The sequence below is a fragment of the Aegilops tauschii genome, chromosome 6 (genome assembly GCF_002575655.3).
Source record: "Aegilops tauschii subsp. strangulata cultivar AL8/78 chromosome 6, Aet v6.0, whole genome shotgun sequence".
Lineage (NCBI taxonomy): Eukaryota > Viridiplantae > Streptophyta > Magnoliopsida > Poales > Poaceae > Aegilops > Aegilops tauschii.
In genome coordinates this window covers 54,892,771-54,915,235 of record NC_053040.3, presented here as the reverse complement: position 1 = coordinate 54,915,235, position 22,465 = coordinate 54,892,771, and positions in this window count along the sequence as shown.

Sequence of the window (22,465 nt, the reverse complement as noted above, 5' to 3'; positions counted from 1 at the left end):
TTGTATTTGAATATGATCCCACATGTAATTATTATGAGAGAGGAAAATATGGTTGGAGAAATTTTCATGTTACTAAATTACCTCTCGTTATGTTGAGATTGCTATTGTTTCTCACTTCTTCCTTTCATATGCTAGTATTTGCTTGTCTTGATAATTTGTTTGCCTATAAGATGCCTATGCATAGGAAGTATGTTAGACTTAGATGTGTTTTTCACATGCTATATGATGCTCTCTTTGTGCTTCAATTCTTGTCTTTCGTGTGAGCATCATTAAAATTGCATATGCCTAGCTAGGGGCGTTAAACGATAGCGCTTGTTGGGAGGCAACCCAATTTTATTTTTAGTTTTTTGCTTTTTGATTCTGTTTAGGAATAAATATTTGATCTAGCCTCTGGTTAGATTTGTTTTTATGTTTTAATTAGTGTCTGTGCCAAGTTAAACCTATATGATCTTCTTGGATGATAGTTATTTGATCTTGCTGAAAATTCCAGAAACTTTCTGTTCACGAAAGCAATTGTTAAAAATTATCAGAACGTGATATGATATTGATTCCAATTGCATAAGATCAATAAACAAATTATTTAGGTCTTCCTATTTTGGCTGAATTTTTAGAGTTCTAGAAGTTTGCGTTAGTTACAGATTGCTACAGACTGTTCTGTTTTTGACAGATTCTGTTTTTTATGTGTTGTTTGCTTATTTTGATGAATCTATGGCTAGTAAAATAGTTTATAAACCATAGAGAAGTTGGAATAAAGTAGGTTTAGCACCCATATAAATAAATAATGAGTTCATTACAGTACCTTGAAGTGGTGTTTTCTTTTCTTTCGCTAACGGAGCTCACGAGATTTTCTGCCAAGTTTTGTGTTGTGAAGTTTTCAAGTTTTGGGTAAAAGATTTGATGGATTATGGAACAAGGAGTGGCAAGAGCCTAAGCTCGGGGATGCCCATGGCACCCCAAGATAATCTAGGGACACCAAAAAGCCAAAGCTTGGGGATGCCCCGGAAGGCATCCCCTCTTTCGTCTACTTCCATCGGTAACTTTACTTGGAGCTATATTTTTATTTACCACATGATATGTGTTTTGCTTGGAGCGTCTTGTATTATATGAGTCTTTATTTCTTAGTTTGACACAATCATCCTTTCTGTACACACCTTTTGAGAGAGACACACATGATTCGAAATTTATTAGAATACTCTATGTGCTTCACTTATATCTTTTGAGCTATATAGTTTTTGCTCTAGGGCTTCACTTATATTTTTTTGAGCACGGTGGTAGATTTGTTTTATAGAAACTATTGTTCTCTCATGCTTCACTTATATTATTTTGAGAGTCCTACAAAACAGCATGGTAATTTGCTGAAATTGAGAAATTAGTCCTAAAGTAATAGGCATCCAAGGTTAGTAAAAAATTTCTTATGAGTGTGTTGAATACTATGAGAAGTTAGATGCTTGATAATTGTTTTGAGATATAAAGATGGTAATATTAGATTCATGCTAATTGAGTAGTTGTGGATTTTAGGAATACTTGTGTTAAAGTTTGTGATTCCCGTAGCATGCACGTATGGTGAACCGTTATGTGATGAAGTCGGAGCATGATTTATTTATTGATTGTCTTCCTTATGAGTGGCGGTCGGGGACGAGCAATGGTCTTTTCCTACCAATCTATCCCCCTAGGAGCATGCGCGTAATACTTTGCTTTGACAACTTGTAGATTTTTGCAATAAATATATGAGTTCTTTATGACTAATGTTGAGTCCATGGATTATACGCACTTCCTTCCTTCCACCATTGCTAGCCTCTCTAATACCGCGCACTTTTCGCCGGTATCATACACCCACCATATACCTTCCTCAAAACAGCCACCATACCTACCTATCATGGCATTTCCATAGCCATTCCGAGATATATTGCCATGCAACTTACCACCGTTCCGTTATTATGACACGCTCCATCATTGTCATATTGCTTCGCATGATCATGTAGTTGACATCGTATTTGTGGCAACGCCACCGTTCATAATTCTTTCATACATGTCACTCTTGATTCATTGCATATCCCGGTACACCGCCGGAGGCATTCACATAGTCATATTTTGTTCTAAGTATTGAGTTGTAATTGTTGAGTTGTAAGTAAATAAAAGTGTGATGATCATCATTTTTTAGAGCATTGTCCCAAGTGAGGAAAGGATGATGGAGACTATGATTCCCCCACAAGTCAGGATGAGACTCTGGACGGAAAAAAAGAGGCCATAAAAAAAAGAAAAAAGAAGAAGAAAAGGCCCAAATAAACAAAATGAGAGAAAAAGAGAGAAGGGACAATGTTACTATCCTTTTACCACACTTGTGCTTCAAAGTAGCACCATGATCTACATGATAGAGAGTCTCCTATGTCATCACTTTCATATACTAGTGGGAATTTTTCATTATAGAACTTGGCTTGTATATTTCAATGATGGGCTTCCTCAAAATGCCCTAGGTCTTCGTGAGCAAGCGAGTTGGATGCACACCCACTTAGTTTCTTTTATTGAGCTTTCATATACTTATAGCTCTAGTGCATCCGTTGCATGGCAATCCCTACTCACTCACATTGATATCTATTAATGGGCATCTCCATAGCCCGTTGATACGCCTAGTTGATGTGAGACTATCTTCTCCTTTTTTGTCTTCACCACAACCACCCTTCTATTCCACATATAGTGCTATATCCATGGCTCACGCTCATGTATTGCGTGAAGATTTAAAAAGTTTGAGAACACCAAAAGTATGAAACAATTGCTTGGCTTGTCATCGGGGTTGTGCATGATTTAAATACTTTGTGTGGTGAAGATAGAGCATAGTCAGACTATATGATTTTGTAGGGATAACTTTCTTTGGCCATGTTATTTTGAGAAGACATAATTGCTTAGTTAGTATGCTTGAAGTATTATTATTTTTATGTCAATATTAAACTTTTGTCTTGAATCTTTCGGATCTGAATATTCATACCACAATTAAGAGAATTACATTGAAAATTATGCCAAGTAGCATTCCACATCAAGAATTCTGTTTTTATCATTTACCTACTCGAGGACGAGCAGGAATTAAGCTTGGGGATGCTTGATACGTCTCCAACGTATCTATAATTTTTGATTGTTCCATGCTATATTATATTCTGGTTTGGATGTTAATGGGCTTTATTATACACTTTTATATTATTTTTGGACCTAACCTATTAACCGGAGGCCCAACCCAGAATTGCTGTTTTTTTGCCTATTTCAGTGTTCTGCAGAAAAAGAATATCAAACGGAGTCCAAACGGAATGAAACCTTCGGGAATGTGATTTTTGGAACAAACGTGATCCAGAGGACTAGGATCCTATGTCAAGAAAGCAACCAGGAGGGCACGAGGTAGGGGGGCGCGCCCTCCACCCTCGTGGGGCCCACGTTGCTCCACCGATGTACTTCTTCCTACTATATATACCTACGTACCCCAAACTACTAGATACGGAGCCAAAAACCTAATTCCAGCACCGCAACCTTCTGTACCCGCGAGATCCCATCTTGGGGCCTTTTCCGGCGCTCCGTCGGAGGGGGCATTGATCACGGAGGGCTTCTACATCAACACCATAGCCTCTCCGATAATGTGTGAGTAGTTTACCTCAGACCTTCAGGTCCATAGTTACTAGCTAGATGGCTTCTTCTCTCTATTTGGATCCCAATACAAAGTTCTCCACGATTCTCGTGGATATCTATTCGATGTAATCTTCTTTTGCGGTGTGTTTGTTGAGATCGATGAATTGTGGGTTTATGATCAAGTTTATCTATGAACAATATTTGAATCTTCTCTGAATTCTTTTATGTATGATTGGTTTGTTGGAAATATGCCCTAGAGGCAATAATAAAATGGTTATTATTATATTTCCTTGTTCATGATAATTGTCTATTGTTCATGCTATAATTGTGTTATGCGGAAATCGTAATACATGTGGGAATACATAGACCACAACATGTCCCTAGTGAGCCTCTAGTTGACTAGATCGTTGATCAACAGATAGTCATGGTTTCCTGACTATGGACATTGGATGTCATTGATAACGGGATCACATCATTAGGAGAATGATGTGATGGACAAGACCCAATCCTAAGCATAGCACAAAGATCGTGTAGTTCGTTTGCTAGAGCTTTTCCAATGTCAAGTATCATTTCCTTAGACCATGAGGTCGTGCAACTCCCAGATACCGTAGGAGTGCTTTGGGTGTGCCAAACGTCACAACGTAACTGGGTGACTATAAAGGTACACTACAGGTATCTCTGAAAGTGTCTGTTGGGTTGACACGGATCGAGACTGGGATTTGTCACTCCGTATGACGGAGAGGTATCTCTGGGCCCACTCGGTAATGCATCATCATAATGAGCTCAAAGTGACCAAGTGGTTGATAACGGGATCATGCATTACGGTACGAGTAAAGTGACTTGCCGGTAACGAGATTGAACGAGGTATTGGGATACCGACGATCGAATCTCGGGCAAGTAACATACCGATTGACAAAGGGAATTGTATACGGGATTGATTGAATCCTCGACATCGTGGTTCATCCGATGAGATCATCGGAACATGTGGGAGCCAACATGGGTATCCAGATCCCACTGTTGGTTATTGACCGGAGAGTCGTCTCATCATGTCTGCATGTCTCCCGAACCCGTAGGGTCTACACACTTAAGTTTCGGTGACGCTAGGGTTGTAGAGATATTAGTATGCGGTAACCCGAAAGTTGTTCGGAGTCCCGGATGAGATCCCGGACGTCACGAGGAGTTCCGGAATGGTCCGGAGGTGAAGAATTATATATAGGAAGTCCAGTTTCGGCCACCGGGAAAGTTTCGGGGGTTATCGGTATTGTACCGGGACCACCGGAAGGGTCCCGGGGGTCCATCGGGTGGGGCCACCTATCCCGGAGGGCCCCATTGGCTGAAGTGGGGAGGGGAACCAGCCACTGGTGGGCTGGTGCGCCCCCCTTGGGCCTCCCCTGCGCCTAGGGTTGGAAACCCTGGGGGTGGGGGGCGCCCCACTTAGCTTGGGGGGCAAGCCACCCCCTTGGCCGCCGCCCCTCCTTTGGAGATCTGATCTCCCAGGGCCGGCGCCCCCCCCAGGAGGCCTATATATAGTGGGGGGGAGGGAGGGCAGCAGTACCCTAGCCCCTGGCGCCTCCCTCTCCCTCCCGTGACACCTCTCCCTCCCGTTTGTGCTTGGCGAAGCCCTGCCGGGATCCCCGCTACTTCCACCACCACGCCGTCGTGCTGCTGGATCTCCATCAACCTCTCCTTCCCCCTTGCTGGATCAAGAAGGTGGAGACGTCGCTGCTCCATACGTGTGTTGAACGCGGAGGTGCCGTCCGTTCGGCGCTCGGTCATCGGTGATTTGGATCACGACGAGTTCGACTCCATCAACCCCGTTCACTTGAACGCTTCCGCTCGCGATCTACAAGGGTATGTAGATGCACTCCTTCCCTCTCGTTGCTAGTAAACTCCATAGATGGATCTTGGTGATGCGTAGAAAATTTTAAAATTCTGCTACGATCCCCAATAGTGGCATCTTTGCAAGTCTCTTTGAATTATCAGTTTGGTTTGGCCTAGTAGATTGATCTTTCTTGCAATGGGAGAAGTGCTTAGCTTTGGGTTCAATCTTGTGGTGTCCTTTCCTAGTGACAGCAGGGGCAGCAAGGCACGTATTGTATTGTTGCCATCGAGGATAACAAGATGGGGTTTATTTCATATTTCATGAGTTTATCCCTCTACATCATGTCATCTTGCTTAAAGCGTTACTCTGTTCTTATGAACTTAATACTCTAGATGCATGCTGGATAGCGGTCGATGTGTGGAGTAATATTAGTAGATGCAGGTAGGAGCCAGTCTACTTGTCACGGACGTGATGCCTATATACATGATTATACCTAGATATTCTCATAACTATGCTCAATTCTATCAATTGCTCAACAGTAATTTGTTCACCCACCGTAATACTTATGCTCTCGAGAGAAGCCACTAGTGAAACCTATGGCCCCCGGGTCTATTTTCCATCATATTAATCTTCCAACACTTAGTTATTTCTTTTGCCTTTTATTTTACTTTCCATCTTTATCATAAAAATACCAAAAATATTATCTTATCATATCTATCAGATCTCACTCTCGTAAGTGACCGTTGAGGGATTGACAACCCCTTTATCGCGTTGGTTGCGAGGTTCTTATTTGTTTGTGTAGGTACGAGGGACTCGTGCGTGATCTCCTACTGGATTGATACCTTGGTTCTCAAAAACTAAGGGAAATACTTATGCTACTTTATTGCGTCACCCTTTCCTCTTCAAGGGAAAACCAATGCAGTGCTCAAGAGGTAGCACCCCCTTAGGCATGTGGCCGAATTGGAGAAGGAAGAGAAGGGGTTCGCCCCCCCTTCCTTCTCTCCTTTCCCCTTCCCTTTTCTCTCCGGCTAAAAAAGGAAGGGGGAGGCCGAACTAGAGGAGGCCCCAAGTAGGATTCCTCCTAATTGGGGCGCCCCATGGCTGCTTACCTCCACCTCCCACCTATATATACGTGGGGAGGGAGCGTCTAGAACACACACCAACAATTGTTAGCCGTGTGCGGTGCCCCCTCCACAGTTTACGCCTCCGGTCATATCTTCGTAGTGCTTAGGCGAAGCCCTGCGCGGATCACTTCACCATCACCGTCACCACGCCATCATGCTGACGGAACTCATCTTCCTCAACACCTTTGCTAGATCAAGAGGACGAGGGATGTCATCGAGCTGAACGTGTGTAGAACTCGGAGGTGCCGTATGTTCGGTGCTTGATCAGTCGTATCTAGAAGAAGTTCGACTACATCAACCGCGTTGTCAAGTGCTTCCGCTTTCGGTCTATGAGGGTACGTGCACATCCTCCCCTCTCGTTGCTATGCATCTCCTAGATAAATCTTGTGTGAGCGTAGATTTTTTTTTTAAAATTGCATGCTACGTTTCCTAAAAAGAATTTCGTTGTGCAAATCTTAGCACATGAGATCGTGAATGCACCGGAGATATTAATGATTGATGGACATAACTATGAGAAGCAAAAAAAATTATGACGAAACAAAATAACAATTCCTTTATTTATGTCTACACATATCCGAACATGTAACAACATCAGAAAAAGTACTACTATAGTACACCATACGAAAAAGACTACAAAACTGTTGGAATGAAGAAAACAATCACTTAACAAACAATAACTAGAAGCTTCTGTTCCTGTAGAAAAAACAAACTAGAAGTTTTTGTCTCACAGACTACACACCCACATGGCAAAAATAATTATGAGAAGCCAAAAATAATTATGACGGGGGAAATGAAGAATGGGAACCCCAAAATCCCCTAGCTCCGGTATATATTCCGAATACGGGGGCGGTTTACGAGCCTCCTAAAGCAAATATGCCCTAGAGGCAATAATAAAGTTGTTATTTATATTTCCTTATATCATGATAAATGTTTATTATTCATGCTGGAATTGTATTAACCAGAAACTTAGTACATGTGTGAATACATAGACAAACAGAGTGTCCCTAGTATGCCTCTACTTGACTAGCTCGTTAATCAAAGATGGTTATGTTTCCTAGCCATAGACATGTGTTGTCATTTGATGAACGGGATCACATCATTAGAGAATGATGTGATGGACAAGACCCATCCGTTAGCTTAGCACTATGATCGTTTAGTTTATTGCTATTGCTTTCTTCGTAACTTATACATGTTCCTATGACTATGAGATTATGCAACTCCCGAATACCGGAGGAACACTTAGTGTGCTATCAAACGTCACAACGTAACTGGGTGATTATAAAAATGCTCTATAGGTGTCTCCGATGGTGTTTGCTGGGTTGGCATAGATCGAGATTAGGATTTGTCACTCCGTGTTTTGGAGAGGTATCTCTGGGCCCTCTCGGTAATGCACATCACTATAAGCCTTGCAAGCAATGTGACTAATGAGTTAGTCACGGGATGATGCATTACGAAACGAGTAAAGAGACTTGCCGGTAACGAGATTGAACTAGGTATTGAGATACCGACGATCGAATCTCGGGCAAGTAACATACCGATGACAAAGGGAACAATGTATGTTGTTATGCGGTTTGAGCGATAAACATCTTCGTAGAATATGTAGGAACCAATATGAGCATCTAGGTTCCGCTATTGGTTATTGTCCGGAGATGAGTCTCGGTCATGTCTACATAGTTCTCGAACCCGTAGGGTCCGCACGCTTAACGTTCGATGGCGATATATATTATGAGGTTTGTGATTTGATGCACCGAAGGTTGTTCCAAGTCCTGGATGTGATCACGGACATGATGAGGAGTCTCGAAATTGTGGAGACATAAAGATCGATTTATTGGAAGGCTATGTTTGGACACCAGAATGGTTCCGAATGAGTTCGGGCATTTTTCGGAGTACCGGGAGGTTACCGGAACCCCCCGGGGAGTCAATGGGCCTTATTGGGCCTTAGTGGAAGAGAGGAGGAGGCGACCAAGGTGGGGGCACGCCTCCCCCCAAGCCCAATCCGAATTGGGAAGGGGGCCGGCCCCCCTTTCCTTCTCTCTCTCTCCTTCTTCCTTCTTCTCCTACTCCAACTAGGGAAGGGGGGAACCTACTCCTACTGGGAGTAGGCCACCCCCCTTGGGCGTGCCATTAAGAGGGCCGGCCCTCCCCTCCTCCACTCCTTTATATACGGGGGAGGGGGGCACCCCATAGACACACAAGTTGATTGTTTAGCCATGTGCGGTGCCCCCCTCCACCATATTCCACCTCGGTCATATCTTCGTAGTGCTTAGGCGAAGCCTTGCACCGGTAACTTAATCATCACCGTCGCCACGTCGTCGTGCTGACGAAACTCTCCTTCGACCACAGCTGGATCTAGAGTTCGTGGGACGTCACTGAGCTGAGCATGTGCAGATCGCGGAGGTGCCGTACGTTCGGTGCTAGGATCGATCGGATCGTGAAGATGTACGACTACATCAACCGCGTTGTCATAACGCTTCTGCTTTCGGTCTACAAGGGTACGTAGACATCACTCTCCCCTCTCGTTGCTATGCATCACCTAGATAGATCTTGCGTGATCGTAGGAATTTTTTTGAAATTACTGCATTCCCCAACAGTGGCATCCGAGCCAGGTCTATGCGTAGATGTTATATGCATGAGTAGAACACAAAGAGTTGTGGGCGATAATAGTCATACTGCTTACCAGCATGTCATACTTTGATTCGGTGGTATTGTTGGATGAAGCGGCCCAGACAGACATTACGCGTACGCTTACGCGAGACTGGTTCTACCGACGTGCTTCACACACAGGTGGCTAGTGGGTGTCTGTTTCTCCAACTTTAGTTGAATCGAGTGTGGCTACGCCCGGTCCTTGTTGAAGGTTAAAACAACACACTTGCCGAAAAATCGTTGTGGTTTTTGATGCGTAGGTAAGAACGGTTCTTGCTAAGCCCATAGCAGTCACGTAAAACTTGCAACAACAAAGTAGAGTACGTCTAACTTGTTTTTGCAGGGCATGTTGTGATGTGATATGGTAAGACATGATCCTATATTTTATTGTATGAGATGATCATGTTTTGTAACAGAGTTATCGGCAACTGGCAGGAGCCATATGGTTGTCGCTTTATTGTATGCAATGCAATTGCCATGTAATTGTTTTTCCTTTATCACTAAGCGGTAGCGATAGTCGTAGAAGCAATAGTTGGCGAGATGACAACGATGCTATGATGGAGATCAAGGTGTCGTGCCGGTGAAGATGGTGATCATGACGGTGCTTTGGAGATGGAGATCCAGGCACAAGATGATGATGACCATATCATATCACTTATATTGATTGCATGTGGTGTTTATCCTTTATGCATCTTATTTTGCTTAGTTCGGCGGTAGCATTATAAGATGATCTCTCACTAAATTTCAAGGTATAAGTGTTCTCCTTGAGTATGCACCGTTGCGACAGTTCGTCGTGCCGAGACACCACTGTAGGGGAACGCGACAGAAAACGAAATTTTTTGGTATAGCGAGCACGCCCAGGACCACTATGGAGACTGCATACAAGGTTTGATCTGATCCGTATCGACTCGAAGCACAGCGGAAGAAGAGTCGGTGTAGATCGTCGGTGCAGATCCCCGCAGCTAGGATTTACAACCTCCCAACCGCGAGGATGTACTCCCTCTCCGGACAGCCCTTCGGGAGGCGGTCGGACAGTCCCCCGGACAATGTCGCGGACAGCCCTTCGGGAGGACCCTCGAAACTCGGACGGAGACTCGGACAGCCCTTCGGGAGGACACTCGAACAGCCCCTCGGGCAAAAGATCGAAACTACAATCTCTCTACAGGGTTGCACACATACGGTGTCAGCTATCCGGCAGGGCTTCGCCGTCCAGAACTAGTTCCTGCCGGAACCCAGACAGCCTTACGGCTCTACGAAACTCTTTTCGTGGGAGGGAGAGAAGAAGCCAGATAATGCATGGCATGTGTATGAGAGCAAGGGATGAAGAGATGGCAGCCCTCACCTCCTCTATTTATAGGAAAACCAAGGGGTAGTGTGCCTCCACAAATTACCCAAAAACCCCATGCATTAGGTCACACATGAGGGTGCTAAGGACAAAATGGGATGCCATGTGGAGCTCCAAGGAGCTCCACCACCCATGGCCGGCCACCCCTAGCCCCCCCCAAATGGGGTTCCTTCCCTTGTAAGCCACTTCCTTCTAGAACTTTGACCAAGTCAAAAAGGTGGCTCTCCAAAATAATCCCAAAAAGCACTTTCACTATTCACGACGACTTTTTTCAGCGTCCGTTCGAACTGAAAATATCTATGTGGGCTTAGAACATTTCCAGTACCCACTAAAATAATTTTCAACGCGTTCCGAAACAATTCCGGTTTTAGTGATTTTCATCTGCGAAACGCATCTGAAGTGGTTCCGGCAGGTCCGGAACATTTCCGGTTTTTATCTCAGAAAATTCCAAAAAGCTTCCAGAATAATTCTGTCACCCTCCAAGAATTATCAGGCATTTGCCGAAACCAATCTGACTTAATGGTATATCCCGAAACAACTTTTCGGTACCATCGAAACTTATCCGATGACCTCTCTCTGCGGTACGATTCCGCTGTCCGAAACCTTTCCGGTGTCCGAAACTTTTTCGGTGATTTTCTCTCATACTCCCTGTCTAGTATTCAACAGATAGATGACCCTTAAGCGTGTGACCCTATAGGTTCGGTGAAGTATAGACATGACCCGGAACCCCTTCCGATCAATGATCAACATCGGAGCCGTGGACACCCATATTGACCCCTATACCCACACGAATAAATATTCGAGTGAACCTCCAGTTGCAGTGAGCTATTCCTTTTGCTTCGCGATATGTCACAAACACCCGAGGTGAGATTTATTGCATTCCTGTGGATCAACAATTTGTCCATCATGCAAGTTACCTCGTTACCGGTTTTGTTCTCTTTTCTCGTTTCCGTGTTCCGGCATCCCAGTGATCAAATCACAATGTGTCTGGCCAGACGATGATGGATACCGTTACACCGAGAGGGCCCGAGTATATCTCTCCATCGTCGGAGGAGCAAATCCCAATCTTGAGCTATCTTGTTACTTCCTATACTTTTCCGTGAAGCCAAAAGCTGCCGTAATAGCCACCCAGTTACGGATGACGTTTAACAAACCCCAAAGTTCACGAAGCAAGCACGAAAGAACTTGATACTCTCATGGTCTAAGGAATTATGCAAACATTAACTATCTCAATGATATTAACCATAAACTTGTGACGAAGGTATCTCATAGCATAACATCAATCCGGGTTGATTCAACACAAGCGTTCTACCAACATTGTGCCCTCAAAATTGCCGGCATAGTCATGCCCATGATCAGGAAAACAGGATCATCATGCAATACTTGAGCTAGTCTTAGAGGCAAGACTAGGAATATGTTTTACCGTTTATTATACCACACGTGCATATGAGTTCCCTCCGAGCCTCGTGGATATTGTAGACTCGAGAATCATTGCAGTTATAGCATGGATCATAAACATTCATTTCAAACTTGGAGATACAAAATAACTGTTATTACTGCCTCTAGGGCATATCTCCTACAGACTCCCACTTGCACTAGAGTCATAATCCAGTTACATGGCTTCCCTAACACCAATGGCTATCCGGTGCTGTTCATGTTTTGCTCGTGGTAGAGGCTTTGTCATCGGGTCTGACACGTTCAGATCCGTGTGAACTTTGCGTACTTTCACTAAACCCTCTTCGACATGATGTCGAATGAGTTTATATTTGCGTTGAATATGTCTTGTCTTATGGTGCGAACTTGGCTCCCTTGCCTGAGCCACGGCGCCACTATTATCACAATAGATCTCCACCGGGTCCTGGGCACTAGGAACCACACCAAGGTCTTCAAGAAATTGCTTGATCCATACCGCCTCCTTGGAGGCTTCTGAAGCAGCAACATATTCCGCCTCCGTCGTAGAATCCGCCACAGTCTTTTGGTTGGAACTTTTCCAATCAACTGCGCCGCCATTCAATATGAAAACGTAGCCTGATTGAGATTTGAAGTCATCTGGGTCAGTCATGAAGCCTGCATCAGTGTAACCACTTACAATGAGCTCTTCATCACCTCCGTACACAAGGAGTAAATCCTTGGTCCTTCTGAGGTACTTAAGAATACCCTTGACTGCGGCCCAGTGTTCCAACCCTGGATCACTTTGGTACCGGCTGCTAACACTTAGCGCATAGGAAACATCTGGTCTTGTACATAGCATGGCATACATAATAGAACCAACTGCCGAGGCATATGGAACATCATTCATTTGTACTCGCTCATCCAGAGTCCGAGGACTCTGATTCTTGCAAAGCACTGTGCCAGGTGACATGGGGAGTAGGCCTTTCTTGGAGTTCTCCATGTTGAACCTTTTCAACACCTTGTCAGTGTACGTGCTTTGGCTAAGAGCTATGAGGCATTTTGATCTATCTCTATAGATTCTGATGCCTAATACATATGCCGCTTCGCCTAAGTCTTTCATTGAAAAACTTTTCTTCAATGAGTCTTTTATTTCGCTAAGAAAATTCACGTCATTTCCAATCAACAATATGTCATCCACATACAAGATTAGAAATGCTTTTGCGCTCCCACTAAACTTCTGGTAAACACAAGATTCTTCGTCATTCCTGATGAAGCCAAACTCTTTGACCACTTCATCAAAACGAATGTTCCAGCTCCTTGATGCTTGCTTCAGACCATAAATGGCTTTCTGAAGTTTGCATACCTTTCCAGTATCCTCATGAATGACAAAACCTTCTGGCTGTATCATGTATACATCCTCTTTGAGGTTTCCATTTAGGAAAGCCGTTTTGACATCCATCTGCCATATTTCATAGTCGAAATAAGCAGCAATTGCTAGCAATATCCGAACAGACCTAAGCATAGCTACTGGCGAGAAAGTCTCGTCGTAGTCTACTCCTGGAACTTGTGTGAACCCTTTCGCGACAAGTCTAGCTTTGTGGATAGTAATGTTACCATCCACGTCCGTCTTTGTTTTGAAAATCCATTTACAACCAATGGGCTTTACGCCTTCTGGAAGTTCTTCCAAGTTCCAAACTTGGTTTTCGTACATGGATTCCATTTCGGATCTCATGGCTTTGTGCCATTCTTTTGAGCTGGGCCCCGCCATCGCTTCCTTGTAGTGCGCAGGTTCATCGTCTTCAAGAATGAAGATTTCGTTATGAAACCACTCAGGTGGCTGGATAGCCCTACCTGATCTGCGCGGTTCAGTTACAACATTGTCTGAAGTCTCCGCATCACATGCGACAACTTCCGGCTCGGTTGTAGGGATAATTAGCGGAATTTCTTCCGGTTCCTTAGCCATATCAACGGTTGCCGAAGATTCACTAATCTCGTTAAGTTGTACTGTCCTCCCACTCACTTCTTTAGTGAGAAACTCTTTCTCAAGAAAGACTCCATGTTTTGCAACAAACACTTTGTTCTCGGAGGCGTGGTAGAAAGAATACCCAACTATCTCCTTGGGATAACCTACAAAGTAACATTTGTCTGATCTGGGATCAAGTTTGCTTGGCTGTAAACGCTTTACATAAGCTTCACAACCCCAAATTTTGAAAAACGACAGGTCGGGTTTCTTCCCGTGCCACATCTCATGTGGCGTCGTCTCAACAGATTTAGACGGTGCTTTGTTTAGTGTGTGAGCAGCAGTAAGTAGTGCGTGACCCCAAAAAGATATTGGAAGATTTGTAAGAGACATCATTGACCTTACCATGTCCAACAAGGTTCGGTTATGTCGTTCCGATACTCCATTTCTCTGTGGAGTTCCAGGAGGCGTAAGCTGTGAAACGATTCCACGATCACTCAGATGTTGGCCAAACTCATGACTAAGATATTCGCCTCCACAATCAGACCGTAGAAACTTAATCTTTTTGTTACGATGATTTTCTACCTCATTCTGAAATTCTTTGAACTTTTCAAAGGTTTCCGATTTATGCTTCATTAAGTAGATATAGCCATACCTACTCAAATCATCAGTAAAAGTCACGAAGTAAAAATATCCACCCCGTGCGCCTGTGTTCATTGGACCACATACATCACTATGTATTATTTCCAATAATTCACCCGCCCGTTCAGGATGACCCGTGAACAGCGTCTTGGTCATTTTCCCCATCAGGCAAGCTTCACATGTGTCAAATGATTCAAAATGAAGGGACGGTAAAACTCCATCTTTATGGAGTCTTTGCATGCGTTTCTTACCGATGTGGCCAAGGCGACAATGCCACATGAAAGTGGTGGTGGTATCAGCCTTCTTAAGGCGTTTAGCATTCACATTAAAGACATCATTTCCACATTCAAGATTTAGTATGAAAAGGCCCCCAACAATGGGTGCAAATCCATAAAACATATCCTTATAATAAAGTGAACAACCATTGTTCTCAGACTTGTACGAATACCCATCGTGTACCAAACATGATCCGGACATAATGTTTCTACACAACAGTGGAACAACATAACAGTTACTTAGTTCTAAGATAAATCCTGAAGGGAGACGTAGAGGCATAATGCCGACGGCTTGAGCGGCGATCCCAGCACCGTTTCCGACGCGCATCACGACTTCATTCTTTGCTAGCTTGCGCACCTTCTGAAGTCCCTGTATCGAGTTGCAAATGTGAGCAACCGATCCGGTATCAAATACCCAAGACTTAGAGTTTTTGCTAGCAAGCAAAACGTTAATGACATTAACTTGTATAAAAATTATACCTTTTCCGGTTTTCCCGGTCTTCTTATCTTCCAGATACTTCTTGCAGTTTCTCTTCCAGTGTCCTGTGCCCTTGCAGTAGAAGCACTCAGTTTCATTCTTGGCTCCGCCCTTAGAGTTGCTTTGGGAGCCGGTCTTACCGGTGCCCTTGCCCTTCTTTGGCTTGCCTTTCTTCTTTTTGAAACTGGCGGTTTTATTCACAAGCAACACTTGCTTGTGATTTTTCCGCAGTCCTCCTTCTGTAGTTTTCAGCATGGCGAGCACCTCTTCCGGCGTCTTCTCCATCCCTGTCATGTTGTAGTTCATGACAAAACCGTCGTAAGACGGGGCGAGTGAAGAAAGCAACATGTCCATCATATGGCCAGGTGGAAGTGGAAATTCTAGGGCTTTAAGCCTTTCAGAATAGCCAATCATTTTGACCACGTGTTCGCCAACTGAACTACCCTCAGCCATCTTGCAATCCATCAAAGCCTTCATGATATCATATCGTTCAGACTTTGCGGTTTCCTTGTACAGAGCATCCAATTCCCGGATCATATCACGGGCTTTATGGAATTCAAAACGTTTTTGAAGCCCTGGACTCATGCAAGCTAGCATGAGGCACTGCACTAAGTTGTGATCATCATCCTTAGTGGCCCAGACATTTTGTTCATCTACCGGTGCATCTACCGCCGGTTTAGCTGGAAGAGCAGTTTCAAGCACGTACAATTTCTTAGCGCTCCTGAGGACAATCCTCAGGTTACGAACCCAGTCCGCATAGTTGTTTCCAGTCGTAGCTAACTTCTCTTTCTCTAACATCGGGCCTAAGTTGAACGCGGTGTTGCGAGCCATTTGATCTACAACGAAAACACAAGTTTCACTTAGACTTTGTTTATAATGAAATTTGCACTAGTGAATAAACATTTTATTCTAAAATGCACTCCCACTCAAATCAATATCTCTCAAAATTGATTATGAGTGATTCAAGATCCGTGTCTTGATTGTTCGCCATTGGTGTAACACCACTGATGACGAAAATCTTAACCGGTAGGCCAACTTGCCAATCACATCACTATGTGACTCTTGTTCATCTTTCGATGCGTGTGTTCCGAGCTCATGACGGTCATGCGTGAACGTCAAGACAACCAAGTGATCTCGCTGCGAGGTCTCAACTCACCCGCCTCACACTTCTCTAATCGTTCGTACCCGTGTGACACGGCGCACCCCGAAAAGATAGGTGCCGTGACGGTGCTACACTTGGGAGAACACTATCTACTTGATATCTTTAAGTGAGAGATCACCCTAATAAAAGCGACTACCGCGCAATCAAGAAGGGTGCATCATAGGGGATAAACATCTCAGGCAATTCATAATTAGCATGATATGGTATAGCCCTTTCTGACGGAGAAGTCTTTCAATTCTTCGTCTTCGGCATTTGCGTCGGCGTTCACCTTCGCGAAGATTGCCACCACCTTGTCGATGCACCAGATAATATTGCTATCTCTATAGCTAATAAAATAAGTGCATTACTTAAGGTTGACACGCAGGTCATTAAAATGCAATCATATGGCTCCAGCCATCATGCAGAATCATGACACGCAGGTCATGTTAGTTACATCATATAGTCATCTCATACATAATCAAATTGAATATGAGCATTGCTATACCACATCACATGCACATCCTGCAAAAACAAGTTAGACGCCTCCAATCGGTTTATGCAAAATTTTATTTTACGTGGCTTCTAAGGTTTTGACTTAAACCGCAGCTACCAACGTTTTATCATCAAGTATGATTATTCAAGTTGCTAGATTAACATCTCGGGGTGTATGAAACACGAGATAATTAAATCTCGAGCCCCATACTAAACTTCGTCATACGCATGACCCCCGTGCAGATCATATCTGCAATGCCCTTTCATCTGCGAATTTCATCTTTCTTTTGACTATGGCAGAACCCAAAGAACTGATAGCACTTCCGTGATCAATCAGGATCACTGATTACCAGAACTTTGTCAAATTCCACCATGCTGTCTCGAGATTGAGCAAATGCAAATTCTACGGAAGCAACAAGAACGTCGGGTAACAGATTTCATCTGTCACCCGCATAAATAATTTTCAGCAATAGATCTCATCTACTCCAAAATTATATTATGCAATACCCATACATCTCCATGTATTCTAGATCATAACCTGCATCTACGCATAGCACGGCTCTTGATGCCACTGTAGGGGAACACGACAGAAAACGAAAATTTTCGGTATAGCGAGCACGCCCAGGACCACTATGGAGACTGCATACAAGGTTTGATCTGATCCGTATCGACTCGAAGCACAGCGGAAGAAGAGTCGGTGTAGATCGTCGGTGCAGATCCCCGCAGCTAGGATTTACAACCTCCCAACCGCGAGGATGTACTCCCTCTCCGGACAGCCCTTCGGGAGGCGGTCGGACAGTCCCCCGGACAATGTCGCGGACAGCCCTTCGGGAGGACCCTCGAAACTCGGACGGAGACTCGGACAGCCCTTCGGGAGGACACTCGAACAGCCCCTCGGGCAAAAGATCGAAACTACAATCTCTCTACAGGGTTGCACACATACGGTGTCAGCTATCCGGCAGGGCTTCGCCGTCCAGAACTAGTTCCTGCCGGAACCCAGACAGCCTTACGGCTCTACGAAACTCTTTTCGTGGGAGGGAGAGAAGAAGCCAGATAATGCATGGCATGTGTATGAGAGCAAGGGATGAAGAGATGGCAGCCCTCACCTCCTCTATTTATAGGAAAACCAAGGGGTAGTGTGCCTCCACAAATTACCCAAAAACCCCATGCATTAGGTCACACATGAGGGTGCTAAGGACAAAATGGGATGCCATGTGGAGCTCCAAGGAGCTCCACCACCCATGGCCGGCCACCCCTAGCCCCCCCCAAATGGGGTTCCTTCCCTTGTAAGCCACTTCCTTCTAGAACTTTGACCAAGTCAAAAAGGTGGCTCTCCAAAATAATCCCAAAAAGCACTTTCACTATTCACGACGACTTTTTTCAGCATCCGTTCGAACTGAAAATATCTATGTGGGCTTAGAACATTTCCAGTACCCACTAAAATAATTTTCAACGCGTTCCGAAACAATTCCGGTTTTAGTGATTTTCATCTGCGAAACGCATCTGAAGTGGCTCCGGCAGCTCGGGAACATTTCCGGTTTTTATCTCAGAAAATTCCAAAAAGCTTCCAGAATAATTCTGTCACCCTCCAAGAATTATCAGGCATTTGCCGAAACCAATCTGACTTAATGGTATATCCCGAAACAACTTTTCGGTACCATCGAAACTTATCCGATGACCTCGCTCTGCGGTACGATTCCGCTGTCCGAAACCTTTCCGGTGTCCGAAACTTTTTCGGTGATTTTCTCTCATACTCCCTGTCTAGTATTCAACAGATAGATGACCCTTAAGCGTGTGACCCTATAGGTTTGGTGAAGTATAGACATGACCCGGAACCCCTTCCGATCAATGATCAACATCGGAGCCGTGGACACCCATATTGACCCCTATACCCACACGAATAAATATTCGAGTGAACCTCCAGTTGCAGTGAGCTATTCCTTTTGCTTCGCGATATGTCACAAACACCCGAGGTGAGATTTATTGCATTCCTGTGGATCAACAATTTGTCCAGCATGCAAGTTACCTCGTTACCGGTTTTGTTCTCTTTTCTCGTTTCCGTGTTCCGGCATCCCAGTGGTCAAATCACAATGTGTCTGTCCAGACGATGATGGATACCGTTACACCAAGAGGGCCCGAGTATACCTCTCCATCGTCGGAGGAGCAAATCCCAATCTTGAGCTATGTTGTTACTTCCTATACTTTTCCATGAACCCGAAAGCTGCCGTAATAGCCACCCAGTTACGGATGATGTTTAACAAACCCCAAAGTTCACGAAGCAAGCACGAAAGAACTTGATACTCTCATGGTCTAAGGAATTATGCAAACATTAACTATCTCAATGATATTAACCATAAACTTGTGACGAAGGTATCTCATAGCATAACATCAATCCGGGTTGATTCAACACAAGCGTTCTACCAACATTGTGCCCTCAAAATTGCCGGCATAGTCATGCCCATGATCAGGAAAACAGGATCATCATGCAATACATGAGCTAGTCTTAGATGCAAGACTAGGAATATGTTTTACCGTTTATTATACCACACGTGCATATGAGTTCCCTCCGAGCCTCGTGGATATTGTAGACTCGAGAATCATTGCAGTTATAGCATGGATCATAAACATTCATTTCAAACTTGGAGATACAAAATAACTGTTATTACTGCCTCTAGGGCATATCTCCTACAACCACGTCATGATCGGGTGTGATAAGCTCTATGTTCACATACAACGGGTGCAAGCCAGTTTTGCACACGCAGAATACTCGGCTTAAACTTGACGAGCCTAGCATATGCAGATATGGCCTCGGAACACTGAGACCGAAAGGTTGAGCATGAATCATATAGTAGATATGATCAACATAGTGATTTTCACCATTGAAAACTATTCCATCTCACGTGATGATCAAACATGGTTTAGTTGAATTTGGATCACGTGATCACTTAGATGATTAGAGGGATGTCTATCTAAGTGGGAGTTCTTAAGTAATATGATTAATTGATCTTTAATTTATCATGAACTTAGTACCTGATAGTATTTTCGCATGTCTATGTTGTTGTAGATAAATGGCCCGTGCTACTGTTTCGTTGAATTTTTAATGCGTTCCTAGAGAAAGCTAAGTTGAAAGATGATGGTAGCAACTACGCGGACTGGGTCCGTAACTTGAGGATTATCCTCATTGCTGCACAGAAGAATTACGTCCTGGAAGCACCGCTAGGTGTACCACCCGCGCCAGCAACTGCAGACATTGTGAATTCCTGGCAGACGCGTGTTGATGACTACTCCATAGTTCAGTGTGCCATGCTTTACGGTTTAGAACAGGGACTTCAACGATGTTTTGAACGTCATGGAGCATATGAGATGTTCCAGGAGTTGAAGTTAATATTTGAAGCAAATGCCCGGATTGAGAGATATGAAGTCTCCAATAAGTTCTATAGCTGCAAGATGGAGGAGAATAGTTCTGTCAGTGAACATATACTCAGAATGTCTGGGTACCACAACCACTCGAATCAACTGGGAGTTAATCTTCCTGATGATAGTGTCATTGACAGAGTTCTTCATGTCGGGGAACGTAGTAATTTCAAAAAAATTCCTACGCACACTGTTGGTGTGGAACGACACCTATGTGATCACAAGAATCCCTACTACGGTTGCCGGGTCGCAGGGTTGCGAGAAGAGCGGGATTAGTAACCAACACAAGGATCGTTTACCCAGGTTCGGACCGCGAGGATGCGTAAAACCCTAGTCCTGCTTTGGTGGATGTATTTCAGAGAGTTCTTGAGCTCTCGAACTAGCTACGGTGGGTGCGTGGTTCCAAAAAGCCGAATCCCTCTCCAGTATGCCATGGGCCTCCTTTTATAGTCGAAAGGGGCTGCCACAGTGGCATACAGGAGGTGGAAAGGCGTACAGTATTGCGAGTTTATCGCTCGCATTACAGGACAAGACGCATTTAATGCGCCGCTGAGGTGTCCCCTAGCTTTATCAGGGGCGGGAGCGATGCCCGTCGCGTCCATCGCCGCTCCTCCTCGCTTCGACACGCGCCCTGGCCAGCGATGCATGCGGCGCCATGTAGGCAGGTAGGCAGCTGAGGTGGCGCGGTGGTGGAACCTTCACGAAGATCTGCATGCTGCCATGTAGGCATGTGCTGAGTTGGCCTGGAAGCTGCATGTTGCCACGCAGGTGCCTGCCCAGCTGGTTGGGCTGGCAGCTGCATGCGAACGGCGGTGGAGACTTGGTTGGTGCGGGCCTGGAGGTGGCCCCGCTGGCGCCTTTGGCGAGGGCCTTGCCGGGTGGCCCGGCAAGGGTCTTGCCATGGCGTGCTGTCGTCCCCGGCAAGGATCTTGCCGGGGGTCTTGTGGCTTTCCTCGGCAAGGATCTTGCCGAGGATCGTTGTCTTCCAATCCTCATCTGATCTTGAACATTCCTTGTCTTCACAAAGATCTGCATGCCACCACGGAGGTGCCTCCCGAGCCCTGGCCCAACGTAGTTGATGGTGTTGGAAACCGTGGGCTCAAGGGTGGTGCATTCCGCTAGTGGGGGTGAGCCGCCCCGGCAAGGGTCTTGTCAGGGCTGCTGAGGCTGCCCCGGCAAGGGTCTTGCGGGGGGAGCCTGCTTCGTCCTTCTGCTTCTTTGTGTCCTTGGCCATGGCGTTGTCATGGCTGTCTTGAGCTTTGGTTTTACCTTGGTTCACCTCCCCTGCTCTGCTTGGTGCGGCTGTGGGCGCGGCTCTGACTGTCCGTGCACAGGTAAAGGGGTACAAAGATGTGCCCCTTCTTTTGTACACCGACAGGAGCCCCCGGGCCTGGGCCACACATAAGTGCTACACGTTGTTGGGCCAGGCCCAAAACGGTGCGTTGGCAGGCGGGGTGGTTTTTACCGCGGTAAAACTTTTCGCGCGCTGTGCTTCCCACGACCCGCGTTGAATGCGCGATGTGGAGCGGTGCGCGTGACGTGGGCGGCATGCGTGGGGCGGTTTCCGCATGCATGCGTCACATCATGGTAAAGAGGCGGCTCATGCCTTCCCCATAAAAAGAGGAAGGCGTGGAGGCGCGACTCATTTAGTGTGCGGGGCCGGGCCGTGGTCTTCAAGGCGTCCACACCCCACGATCATGGGGTGGGGAGAGGTCGCTTCACCCGTCCCCTCGGTTCTGCACGTTCGCCACGCGTCCTCCATGCGCTTGGGGTGGCGAGCGGTGGAGGCGGGAAACCAGGCCGTCGCTTGTTGGGGCAGCGGGTCGGTCTCGATTCCCTGCGCCTCCAGTGGCTGGATTGGCCGAGCGGGGCGGCCGAGCCCCGACCCCGTCCCTTTATAAGGAGAGGGAAGGGGGGATGGCACCCCGCACTCTTCTGTCATCTATCTCCTCCTGCTTCTGCTTCTTCCTTTCACCCGCCATGGAGAAGGGGAATCCTGGTCCCTTGACGGTGGCGGCGAGGGTTGCCGCTCGACAGCGCATCCCCCTCCTCCTGAGCCCATGGCGGTGGAGCCGGCCGCGAGGGGAAGGGGGGGGCGAGGCTGTGGGCGAGGCCGTGGAAGAGGTCG